The sequence below is a fragment of the Rhynchophorus ferrugineus genome, unplaced genomic scaffold (genome assembly GCF_030347505.1).
Source record: "Rhynchophorus ferrugineus isolate W39M unplaced genomic scaffold, kcgeb_rfMv2 rfM1, whole genome shotgun sequence".
Lineage (NCBI taxonomy): Eukaryota > Metazoa > Arthropoda > Insecta > Coleoptera > Curculionidae > Rhynchophorus > Rhynchophorus ferrugineus.
Window position 1 is genome coordinate 52,038,560 of NW_027472580.1, and position 14,337 is coordinate 52,052,896.

Here is a 14,337-nt window from a genome sequence, read left to right on the forward strand (position 1 = left end):
CTAAGACCTATTTACCTATTTTTATTTAAATTTATATAAATATATTATTAAAACATTCAGAGAGAAATGGAGAAAATCAAGACAAAGTTAATTTGTCTACATTAATCATCAATCATCGTAGATTTAGATATAATTCCTTGAACTTGTTTGTGTTTTTTTAACAAATTAAACTGAATTATTAGATAGCCTACGTGGTGGCGTTTTGAATAGTGCGTGAGAAGCGCTTGATTTGCCATTAGTATGATATATTATTAATCTCAGTCACACTTATCAGTAATATCGATAATGAGGCTGGCTAAAATGGGATATCCTCTGGAAAGCCCAAGAACTAAACGATGTCAAAGATGGGAAAAGTTTCGTTCTATACCGTAAGTGCATCAAAACTTCATTGCGTTGTTGTGATGGGAGTAACACCTTTCCTATTGACGAATTTTTTTTAATCAGCTGCTTCAATCTTTTTAATTATTGACATTAAAAATTCCAATTCGTTAGTGAAGGAAATTTATTTTTCAATTTCACCAAACTCTTAGCATTTGAGGACTTTGTAGCCATTTGTGAAGTTTCTCCGCGTATATAAATATCATAGAAATGTCGCTTTTAGAAATATCCTAAATCTGTGGTGTAGTTAGATGGGTAGAAAATAGCATGAAATAATACATATTTATTGCAGAAATCGGATATGAAAGATTTCATTTGCTAGAATCCAATCTTTAGTTTGAATTTTATTCCACAATCTTTTTAACTTCAGCAATATATTTGTAGTTAAGAGGTGTTGAAGAAGCTGCTTTCCTATACTCAACCTATTTTTATACGATCTAAAAAACTATTGGTCTATACGGCAGTACATAATATAGAAGAGATTTAGATAACGCTCACATCAGATTTAAACATATCCGTTCAATAGAACTTCAGACATCATGTTTATTTTATTTTTTAGATGCCGCGTCAATAAAACAGCTATATCTTTGAAAATAATTTCAATTATAATTTTTGAAAGCGTTAAGTAAATCTATTTTTAATCAGATTTATAGACTAGAATGCCCCTTAACCTTGTTGATTAAAAACATAATAAATCACCATCTGAAAATGATTTTTTCAACACCAATTCTCAAACAATACTTTTATTATTTACTGATAATCATTTGTTTTGAAGAGTTAACTAGATTTATTTGTAAGTTGATCTATATATTAACATATATGATTACATTTATTGTTGTTTTTACGAAATGTTATATTAAAGACATTATATTTGTAAAATCATTAACTGTATTATTGTATAACAGGTCAATTGAAAAGCCCCGGCCTACCATAAAAAAAAACACTTTTTTGGCAATTTTTTTTTTATTTCAACACAATTCCCTTCAAAGGTACACTGATTATAGCGACCCTCCAACTTTTCGATGCCATTTTTGTAGTATGATTTTTCCTTTGCTTCAAAGTAGGCCGTTGGGAGCCAGATATAGAGAATATGGTGCATGAGGAAGCAATTCGAAGCCCAATTCATGGATTTTTGCCATCATTTTCACTGACTTGTGACATGGTACATTGTCTTGGTGAAGCAGCACTTTCTTTTTCTTCAAATGCGGCCGTTCTTCGGAGATTTTGTCCTTCAAGCGGCCCGATAACGCTATGTAATAGTCGCTGTTGATGGTCCTTCCTTTTTCAAGATAATCATAACACCATAACCTTGCCAGCCGACTGTTGCGTTTTCCCACGCTTTGGAGCGGGTTCATCGTGTGCAGTCCACTCGGATGACTGTCGATTGGACTTCGGAGTGAACTGATGGAGCCATGTTTCATCCATTGTCACATATCGGTGCAAAAACTCGGGTTTATTACGCTTCATCATCTTCAAATACTGCTCCGAATCATCAAATTGTCCTTGTTTTTAAACAACCTCTTTTGGGCATCCACTGCGTTCACCGTCTTCGGTGTTTATTTTACCACGTCTAAACTTAGCATACCAATCCTTGATGGTTGATTTTCCTGGGGCAGTATCCGGAAACTCTCCATCAAGCCAAGTTTTTGCTTCAACTGTATTGTTGCCCTTCAAAAAGCAATATTTTTTCAACACGCGAAATTACTTTTTATCCATTTTTTTTTCACAATAACAAAAGTTGCTTCACTCAAAATGCTATAATTCACAAACTAATGATCCGACAGCTGTCATATTTATACACGCATCTTTTGAAGGTTATTATTAGTATTTGATTCTAGTAACGCCATCTATGTGTCAGGCTGAGAGCTTTTCAATTGGCCTGTTATATATTGTGTTGGATTAGATCTGTTGCAATTATTTCCTATATTATATATATATATATATATATATATATATATATATATATATATATATATATATATTTAATGGAGAACAATATTAATATTGAAAATTAATTAAAAGGTAATATTTTCAATATTTGTTATTCTAATTATTTCTGTTTGAATAAAAATATTCTATTTATATAATCATGATGCGCTAACTAATCATTAGTCGAAGCTTCCGAAAATTGGAATTATAAGTTTGATGCCACTGTGAGAATACATAATGGCATATTTCAAATAACAAATTCGTTAATATCTCGGACATAGCTAAATCTTATATGTAATATACAAAATTTTATCGATTTATAAGTTATATTAAACAAATTAGTCCTATGGCGTTTGAGTTAAAGGAAATTGACAAAAGAAATGTATTTAGTAGAATTCTTAAGCTTTAAAGTGAAACACATAAAAGTAAATCCTATATATCTAGTCTTCTATCTAGTCTTCGTTCATTTCGGTTTTGCTGTATAAGAAAATATTTTTATTATTGCAACATAAAAAGAAAATTCGCTAGGTATCCAAAAAAGCAATATAATTTTATTTCTATCAATCAGTTTTTATCAGTAACAATATATACCATTTCAGCTTGAACATCACGAAATATAATAGAATTCCACATATGTTACATTCAATCTTCTTGTATTTTATGATCGAGAAACGTTAGTTCCATCTAAACTACGAGTACTTTAAAAAAAAAACTAAAGTAACTGCAGTAAGTATATGATATTATACTATTACAACTTTAGGATTTTATGATAATTATTATTTATAATAAAAAATTCAACTGAATTTCTTATTAATTACTATTACTTATTATATTTACTAATCTTTACTTTTTTAATTTTTTTTTCGTTATAATTCCGCAATAATATATTAATGTTGTAGGTAATATATGCATATATAACATTATAATTTGGTAATACAATTTTATTGTATTCGATGGTGAAGTGGAAATCTATCCGAAAATGTTCTAATATTGATACCGAGTTGCAAGGTCTCTTATTTATCCAGAACGTATCTATTGAAATATTTTTAGATTTTTTATTATTTTTGTAAAAAACATGAGCTAAGATATATAGCAAACATATAGGTTCTTCCTTTTGAAAACTACTATTTTTTAGTCTCCTTATATTTTAAAGTTTCCTTTACTGGACTGGACGTAAAGTTTAACCTAAGTTAAGACTGGCGAGTGACAAACTTAAAAATCATCCGAGAAACACCCGGTCTTACTCAGCCTGATTACTGGCGTGACTGGGATCATTATCCTTGTCGGATTTTACACTATTGCCTAGGGCAATTATAAATATTAACAATCACAAACATACATTTACGACCATGCCCCAGCAGGATTCAAACCCGCGACTATCGCAAGAGTAGGCGGACCGTCCTGTCGCCTTTACCACTGCGGCAACTAATATTTTTGTAATAGTAATAGGAAGTAATGTTCGAATTCGAAGGAATGTTCGACATATCGGAATTTTTCCTATAGAAATAAGTGAATATTGTACAAAAGCAAAAAAAAAAGTTCAAGAGTAAGGTATGCTAGGGATTGGTTTTAGAACATTTCTTTAGTTTGATCTTAGCATTCAAAATAAAAAATAGCCTTATGATGTGGCGGAAATCTTGACTTTATTAAACATATTGCTGTCCTCAGCGTCCATCCAATGTAGAGCCAAAACTGATAGGATCGCATGTCCATACCTTACATATCGTTGATGTTCTTTTATCCGTGTATTTACTGTCCGCTTAATTGATCTTGCGTACGCTCACAGAGGATTATTCCAGTGGTAGTATCTCCAGTGGATCACTGTAGTTTTGGGGTGAGACCCTGAGATATATTCCTGTATGGTTTGAAGATAACTTTAATGTTGTACTTTTTCTAATATTTTCTGTTGTTGCTTAAAGGAAGGGAAAATTTGCTGGGGACACTTTATTGCTTCTATATTTATATTTCCTTTTATTTTAGATCTATGCAATAAACAAAATTTATGATGTCAACACCTCGCAATGTTGCCGTATCAAATGTAACTTTTGGTGTATTTTGACTCTAACATATAACAAACTACTAATGCAAATAAAATAGTGAAACAACAATAATATTTTGAAATATACTTTTTAACACTATAGTACATCTAATGTATAAGTATAGCCACTATAGTTTGTAGTGGACGGTTGTTTTACTATATATAAGAAGGGATATAAATCTTTATAATTACAAGGAAACTATATATTTAATTATTTTCTATCACAAGGTACATCATTATATAAGCTTTCACTACGCAATTACTTAAATCATACTGGGAACTTCTCAAATTAATTATTCTGTAATGAGTGATATATCAGGAGTATTAACCACTTAGGTTAATATTCTATTGACAACGACACGCAAATAAGCTTACTAATAAAAAGCCAATAAAATCTAAATAAAATACGACTGTTATTTCAATATTCGCCGCAAAAAAAAGGTGAACATTTTTTACTGACTTGCTATTATCTACTGTAATTCATCATCCTTTTTAGTATAATGCTTAAATCAGTCTCATCGAAATTTAGTATTATTTCAGAAAAGGCCGATATCATGTCGTGTATTTGGGTCATTTGGCTTGACCGTAAGGTCAAATAAAAAGGGTTTGTCTCATTATTAGATCAGGCAAACCACTTCGGAGTGATACACTGCAAGTGAAACCATTTTACATGTTCGTCAAATATGTTTTGATATAAGGTGGTACAGTTTATTTAGACTACTCATTATTATATAGTCGAATAAATTATATGTCTTTTATTTCTGAATAATACACTAATACCATTGTGAATTTGTCCTTACTCTTGGGCAAATTCCTCCAAGAAATTTTTTTCTACGCCTAAATTCTGGTGATAATAGCTATTATTATCAATCAATAAGTAATATAATATGTTATAATATATATATTAATAGGTGCCCGTTTTGAAATCGGTACAAATTACATACCAATTATATATCGGTAAAAATTGGTATAGAATTAATCAAAATATTGTCCATCACTTTCTATAACTCTTCAATTTTTCTGGCGATATCGCTATAGATTGTTGAAAGAAATATATCAGTTTAGAAACGATTCAATTATTTTCGCACTTCAGCATTTCGAAACCGTATACCTCTTAAGCCATGCTATATTAATTTGAAGTAGCATCAGTCAGATCTAATAAGAAGGCGCTATGTATGGTGAGTACGCTAGGTGTGGGAGAATTTCCCATTCGATTTGCAGTAGTGTATATTTTACAACTCTTGCAACATATCCTTTTTGGGTTTTGCAACTTTGCAACTGCTATTCTTATTTATAACAATATTATAATATTTTTTAAGTTGTTTATTTTATGTCGATAGTCTTCTGAATTAACAGTTTAATTCGGTTTTAGCACCTCATAATACACATATTTACAGGAATACTTTATGTCCAAGAATATTCTGGATGAACGAATCTAAAGATGGTTCTGAATAGCTAACTCATGACTTTTACCGATTAAGTTTGACTTAGTAGATCCATTTCTAATATATCAGTATATTTATACGTCACAAAAAAACTCTACATTTTTGTCTAGCAAGCAAAGAAACGGCAATGTTGCAACTGTTCGAAATCATATTTTCAAGCACTTAGTGTGGCAACCACTTTCCCCTTTTTCGTAATTTCAAACTTGACTCATCAATTTTTAAGCTGTTTAAAATGTGTTGATTTATGTTAGATTTTCCAATAAGTGTTTGAAACCAAATCCGATTTTATACTCCAAATGTCTCCCTTGACGAAGCAATATGAGCATACGTTTATATATATAATATAGTTACATAATATATATAAACATTTCTTCAAACTATAGAAGAATAATAATTATTACCGAAATTAACGAAATAATTATTACCGAAACCTATTTTGTGCGTTCTATGACAAGCATCCATAGAGACTGAGTAGCTCAATAATACTAAATAAAAAAACAGTTATTTTATATAAAGAAATATTCCATCGAATTTAGTAGGTTATGTTATTTAACAGTTGCTTACATTAATACTTTTCGTTTTTACAAATATATATCGCTAATTAAAATATACCCAACCCCAATATGTCAAATTAATTATTAGTATTTAGCTAACCCATTTCTTTGCCGTCAGATTTTTATACCATAGTTAGCTTCAGATCTAAAATATTAAGTTTAACTTCATTTTTTAGTTTCTTGTATTGATCTAGTATAATTACAGCAGATTATCGAAAATAAAAACTGCATTTACGAAATGCCTAGTGACACCTAGTTTCTCTACAAAACTGCTTCTACAAATTCTTGGGGAAATATATAATTGTTCTTCTTTCTTCGTAAGATATATAATTAGATAATTATATCTAAAATAAAACTATATTAATATTTGACAATGTCCCTAATTTGATGTATAATGCAGAATAATGTTGCTGAATATTTATTGTTCAGTGTTAAAATAAAGGTTTCCCCTAGACTTCTCGAAATTAGTAACTGAAGTATATTTCTGTTATATTTAGGTCTCATATTTCGGTAATTTCATTGCCTTAGTAGTAACTTCTAATTAGATATAATTGATATCTAACTCTTCACGGGGGTAGAGTAAATTATCGTCATTAACGCCATTTGAGTACTAAAGCAAAATAAGATCACAAATACCGACTACCAAATTGTTTTAAATTTTTAAGATTTATGAAATGCGTGGAAGCTAATATTAGCTTTTTGTATCATTAAAACATAGCAAATATTTTTGAATAAATTATAGTAATTTAGTTTTAATAAAAACTAATTTTATTAAGTAATAAGAACCTACTACTTGTGCAACCTACGCTTGGTATTTTCGATGTATATTATTTCATACTATAAATAGAGATTAATTGTATTTTATTTGTTGGAGCTTATTACTGATTTTATCAAATTTATTAGGCTATATTGTGTTTGAAAATACTGTTCGAGAAGAAGAATACATCTCATGCACTTTTATCAAAAGCTTAATGAATTGAGGTTTTGAGTGCTCTGAAAATTCTTTCTCGTCTTTCACACCTTTACACCTTCTCCAATAAATATTTATTCGATAGGACAAATGGGCGACAATATTTCACTGTTAATGACCTTTTCTACAATACTGCCTTATTGAAATTCCTTATTTAACAGTCATTGATTTCAGTAGCAATCATCTTAGTCAGTTTTACCACACTTTGTTAATTGAACAAAATTCACAGCATTGAATTGGATATAACATATACGACGATTTCATTGCAATATCGATAACCCTCTAGGACAAAATTATACTGTTGTTTCATATTTCTCTATTTTGATTGACTGTGACAGAGTAGTATTATTATAAGCTTCCACTAATGTTCATTTCTGCAGTGGAACTTTGTGCGGTCCATTTTTAGGGTATGCAAGTAATAAACAAAACAGGAATACTGGCGGATAAAATGCCACCACTAAAACGTTACACTATTGTTAAAATTAGCGATTAAAAGAGCATTTCACCAATGTGCATCAATATTTTACAATTATGTTCATATTGAAGAAGATCACTACCCTCCATATGAGTTTATTTTAAACCAACTTCGAAAAAGGAGGAGGTACTATGTTCTATTGTATATATATTTTTTAATGCTGTTCACCGATTTCTCCGTCAATTGTGGGCCGATTATCAAAATTATTTTTTTGTTCAAAAGAGTGCACTTCCGAGGTGGTCGCGTTGGAACAAAATCTGTTGGGGAAATCGAGGAAAAAGCTCAAATTTCAACGTACGTATGTTCTTTCTGAGCTAATATGATGGAAAATTGGATGTCGTTCAGTGCAAAATCCATTCAGTTTGGTTTTTAAGCACTAACTATAGCATAAAAGACCTCGTAAAAATATTGTAGACAACTGCTTCTATGGTGTAATGGTTAAAGGGTTAGCTATCAAACGGAGGTCGCGGGTTTGATTCTCGGTGGGGACAATATATATTTGTTGTTGTTTAGTCAAAGTTGTCATTTGTCAAATCACCTAGACTAGCGGACCCCGGGGCGTGAAGTGCTCCTTATTTTCAATCATTGTTTCGTTCTTCCAATTTTTCTCATACGGACTGCATTCTTACTTAGCCTACCCATAGTAATATTAAATAAAACATCTGCGTAATTTATTGATTAAATATCTAACCCTAAGATAAAAATAAAATATTTCTAATAAAAAAATTAAACCGACTTCAAAAAATAAATAAGGAATTCAAAAAAATTAGAAAATAATCAAACTTAGATTCTCCACACTTAAAATAAAATTATGTGCTTAATAATCGTTGTAATAACTAAATAAATATAATTAAAAATTTTATTTAACCTATCTGCTACACGTATTTTATATTCTACTATATACATACGATTTAGCTTAATACCTACATAAACATATTTATCTATTTACAATATTAGTTTAACTACTACCAACTGATCACTTTGAAGGCGGTGCCAAGTTCAAACAATACAAAAATAATAATATAATTTTGTGAAATATACAAAAAATAAAATTAAACAAATCTAAATTAATATAACTATTTGGGTTCGGCACCGGATGAAACAGAGATATAAATGTTAAATAATACCTATATATTTAATGTAAGAAATTAAAGATGCTATGTCGAAACTGAAATTAAAACAGTGCTTATAACAAAAATATAATATTTTAATACAGCAGTATTTTTAATATTATATTAGAAACTTTACTTCTTAACAAAATTGTTTAGGCATATGATGTCATTTTAAAAATCTTCTCCATAATTCTAGAATATAAAGTTTCCGAGTAGATTCAAACATTAATTACTGTAGATAAGTAGGAAACGGGAGGAAATGAAAGTACTTCATCGAATTTATGACTATAGGATTATTTACTGCATCAAGATATATAGCCAAGTTTAAATTGAATTAAAATTTAAACTTAGTCCATCCGTTTTGCATGACAGCTGAAGAGGAAATGTTCTGATTTACACCTTTTTACCTATGACATTTTATAGCAATTCTAAATTAATTTATAACTAAATATTGTAAAATTATTATATTCGATCAGTTTATATCATTAGATCTCATGTAGCATTTGTATAAGTGAGCATTCCTAGGCCATATTTGTTTTAGGTACCTTATTTACACGTCGAAATCATTTTTCAGCATGACAAAATTTGTGTATAAGTCCCAAAATCGGCGAAGAATATTTTGAAACACTCAAGTAGGGCCTTATTCTCCAGACTTTGCTTCGCCTGACTTCCACATATTTTGATCAATATCACTTTGCCTGCCCGATCAGGAGTTCAGTTCTTGTAAATACTTCGAAAAATGAATTGTATCCAATTACGAAAAGAGTTATCCGATATAGAATTAATTCCAACACCAATTAATTTCTAACATAGTAATCTCAATAGTAAAATCTTGTTGCGTTATGGTTTTTCTTAGAAACAGTAAATAAAAAAGCGAACAATTTGATTGAGTAGAAAGCTTTATGGTCTCTCATACCGTTTCTGCCGTTCTTAATAATAAAAAAGGTAACACGCAATCCCGTTTGTAGTATTAATATTTTTAATTAAATTCCCTTTTGTGTCCAGACTAAAAATAAATGAAACTACCGATCCACATTCAACGCCATTTTTACTGTCATGCATTCATTAAGAAAACAAGTAAAAACTTTAGTCAGTTATATAGATTATAGGTTGTAATAGTGTTTGAAGATATTAAAGGTTTCAATTACTTTGTAATATATTTCCATTGGTTGTAGCTTGAAGAACAATAGGATCAACAAGTTGTTTTCCTTTTAAAATGTTTTTAGATAATTTATAGTTTTTGTGCTTGTTTTATATTAGAACAATTAAGTTTATAATATCAATGTATATAAAAAAAAAATAGCTAACGCATAAGAATAATATTAATTGATGGCAATTGAGTCTGTCACAGACAACTTAATGTTTGTTTTTGTAAAATTTGTATTAAAACTAGAAAATCATAATATGGGATATAATTGTGAGAGATTATCGATTGGTCTACACAGATTTACTAGATGCTAGTTTATACATGTTTACTGACATTTTAAGTTTCATGGGTACTACAAGGACGCCAGAAGAGGTAAAAATATTGATGTATCGATCATTATCATCCACCATCAATCGGTGGGATGGTATTAATATCCCTTTCATTCACACGCACCATCTTAGTGAACAAAAAGCTACTAAAGCTTGACCGATTCGGTTTATTATTTTAGTGGTAGAAGCCTCTTTTTTCCCCTGAACTACTGATCCCAAGTACTTGAACTTCGTCACTTCTAACTGTTTTCCTGCTCTAACAGGATGTCGTTAAGATTTATAATAGCAGGTGATGGCGGATTGCCAATAATTTCATGTGGCGATACCATAACTCTGTGATAATTCGAACTATATATACAAAATTCTCTATTAGTGAATATAACGCTACCATTAGCAAACACAAGAATATAGTAAAGCAGTGGAGAGCAAATCACCTTAGCTAATGACTATCGGATCAGAAATTAATTTCACAAATCATTTCCAATTTCCACGCAACTAATGGAGAACTATTGTTTAAGATTCCTGAAGAAGTTTTATCACTTTTAGAGATAGCGCCCAAGGTGTGGGCCAAATAATATAGTCCAAAACAGAATGAAAATCTATGAGAACAATAATGGCAAGCTTTTCGCAAATAATACATTTTTTGTCCAAATCCTGCCAACCTGTCTCCAATTGTTTCTTTGAGAATTCTGTAGGTTTCGTTGTCATTTAACACACAATCATTTAACACATTTTGCATTAAATTTTAAATATCCTATTAATTATTTTCGATGTTGTTAAACCCTATGGTGGGTTATCATTAAAAAGCTGCATAAAGACCTTCATCTTTAGAGACGCTCATGGTGAGACTTTATGGAGGTTGTATCCATAAAAAACTTTGAAAAATCCTACTCTAAGCCTCTTTTTATGACATTACGGGCATTGCTTTATCTTTACGGAAAATATGTTTAATAATTTTCAACGTAAAACCAATATATTTTTTTAATTTTATGCGAATTAGTAGGAAACAAGTTCCTGATGGGCTTCCAGTATTTTAGATTTCAAAACTATAGCTCTATTTAGATACAATTTTGCAGACTAAATAGTTTAAGTTTTGTCAGTGAAGGTAACTGATTATTAATTAGATGATTTTTAGCTTCATAATTTGCATTTAATAATATAGAATATACGAATAAGTTTTTTGGAAAGATTTAGGTTTCAGTATTTTTTAGCCTTTAGAATATATAAAAGGTATTCAGATATTTTACTAGCATAACATAATATCAAAATTTTGATATACACCTAAAAATAATATACCGAAAACAAAAACTAAAATAAAATAGAACTGAAGTCTAATATTTGGCATAAAGGTAATATTTTCAGATAAAAATATTACCCTCCTCAAACTATAATTAAAATAACTAATATTACAAACAAGATTGCGTGTGTAACTGAATTTTATTTTTTGGTAGTAATGAATCATAGCTGTATATTCTTTGTCGTCTACGATTTATAGATTTATGTTATATACGATATTTAATTTTAAGGTCCTTCTAAATAATCTAATTCTAAAGAAAATGTAATTACTGTTACAATTGCAATCAAAATATAGCTCAATAATTTTTTATAAGTTACATTCTATTGGTACAAGTAATATACACCGTTTAGAAACAAGTTTTGCCTTTCGAAATTTTTGCTTTTATTTAGTTGGCGAAATGAATAGTAAATGAATTAAGGAAAAGCCAAGATAACTGTGGGCAGAAAAATAGGAGAATTCGGTGAATCAACAATTGAACATCGCATGCCTAGTTGTTTCTAACACATTTTCAGTTTTTAAATAGGCGCAAAGCACGTTTTTTCAACATATAATGGTGATAAAATATTGGTTAGCGGTAATACTTAACGCTAGAACTAGAAATTTAAGCGAATAATTGAAAAATATTAATATAGATGTAGTACTTTTTACAACTAAATTTTGAATATGTCAAGAAATTCTTTATAATATAGGCACTTATATTTTCCGTAATTTGAATCTGTTTTTATTTCATCCATTTACATCTTATTATCTTTAAATTCTCAACAAAAATCTATAATCCCGTTCCTTAAGTTTGAGTATCAACTGTAAAGCATATAGGTCAGGACGTTGTAGCTCAAGATAAAGGGACTATATATTACTCTGTCATACACCTTAATATTCATAATTTATATTGTGAGACCTGAAAGTTATGATTTAGAAATAATCCTGTTAGTGCGGCATTTGATTTTACTGTCACGTCTTATTACTAGACCTTGAATCCGGATAACTATTGTTTATTTAGGTAATTATAACGAACACTAATCAATAATCAATAATCCTATTGGAGCGAGTTAACTGGAGTAAACTTACTTTACGATTAGTATAGTTCAATTAGTGCATTTTAGATCTACAATAGTAGTAAGAACATAAATTATTTATAAACTATATAAATTTATAGCTCGCAATGATTTATTGAATCTGAAAGTAACGTATATAATTTTTTTTCGAGATCTTAAAATTAAAATTGTTGTAGAAAAAAACAAAAATGAGTAACAGACGCAAAGTCATTCTTTGACAATGACAATGCTTGGCCGCACGTTCTAGCAACTGTGAAGGATACATTGCCTCTAGTATCTTGTGAAATAGGCCATGAAATGCAATGTACAATTTTTAACAAGAATATTAACAGGAATTTCATGCAAGGTTCTTATTAGTGTTGGGAACAATCGACTGATATCGACTATCGACTATTCAGTAATTGAGTACTTTTTACTATCGACTATTCCAGTCGCTATTTTTGGTTCGACTATTTTTACTAGTAACTGTTCTCAATCGACTGTTTTCAGTCGCTATTTTCGGTCCGACTGATTTTATTACTATTTACTATCGACTGTTTAAGTCGATTACTTTTACTTACTATTTTCAGTTCTATTAGTTCATTCGACTGATTTTTAACGCTCCGGCCTTCCGTCCTAGCCACGACCTTGAAAGTAATGCGCCGATTTTATGCTTATATAGATTTATATGTAATATTTATGGTTTTATGTTTTTTTTTTGTAGTTTGCTTATGAATAACTATATATTGTAAATCAATATAGCAGCATTTTGGAACGCTAGTTTTCGAGGGCAAAAAAATTAAATTGTAAATGATAAATAGTAAGATACTTTTGACTGGCATAATAACGATAAAGAGGTGTATAAAATATATTAAATATTTGTAATAAATACATTTTCTGATAGGAAATCTCTACTATCATATTTTGTTGGCTATTAAGAAGAGCACCACAGTTTTTATTTGTTAACGAATGGACTACCTTAACAGAATGTGTTCAACTTTTAAAACCCATTGAAATAATAACCACCGAGTTATCTGGTGAAAGATATCCCAACGATGTCTTTAATTATACCGTTAATTATTATTATACCATGAAAAAATTACAAAATTGTCTATTAGATGTCATCAATAAAAGACTGGCAATTTTAGAAGTGAATACGATATGCGGGAAATCCACATTTTTAGATCCTGGATTTAAAAAAGCAGGATTTGTTATTGCAAATAATGTTGAGGCGATACAAAAAGGTATCACAAAAGAGGTATCTTCCATTCTAACTTCAAAAAATACAAATATAGTTCCACAATTCGAAATTCAAGACAATACTACTGACCCAGGATGTATTGACATCTGGAGATATTTTGATAAAAAAATGGCTAGAATGACAGAAATAATTACTTCAAGTACTGCAGCAACTTTACAGATTTAGCAGTATTGAGAAATTCCATTTATTGGTCGTTTAGAAAACCCATTGGATTATTAGCAAACCCATAAAATGAAACTACCTGAATAATAATATCAGTTACAAGTAAAATATTCCTCTATACCCGCAACATATGTCCCCTGGGAGCGAGTTTTTTTTTCAAAATCTGGGCAAATAACGATCGAAGAAACCGCCTCACGGGAGAAAAG

At 29.9% G+C, this 14,337-nt stretch overlaps 1 protein-coding gene across 2 annotated transcripts in view; it reads left to right on the top strand.

Moving 5' to 3' along the window:
* The window catches only part of LOC143189115 (neo-calmodulin), a 278,660-nt gene that overhangs the window by 90,618 nt on the left and 173,705 nt on the right, over positions 1-14,337 (top strand). The gene's annotated exons all lie outside the window — the stretch shown is intronic.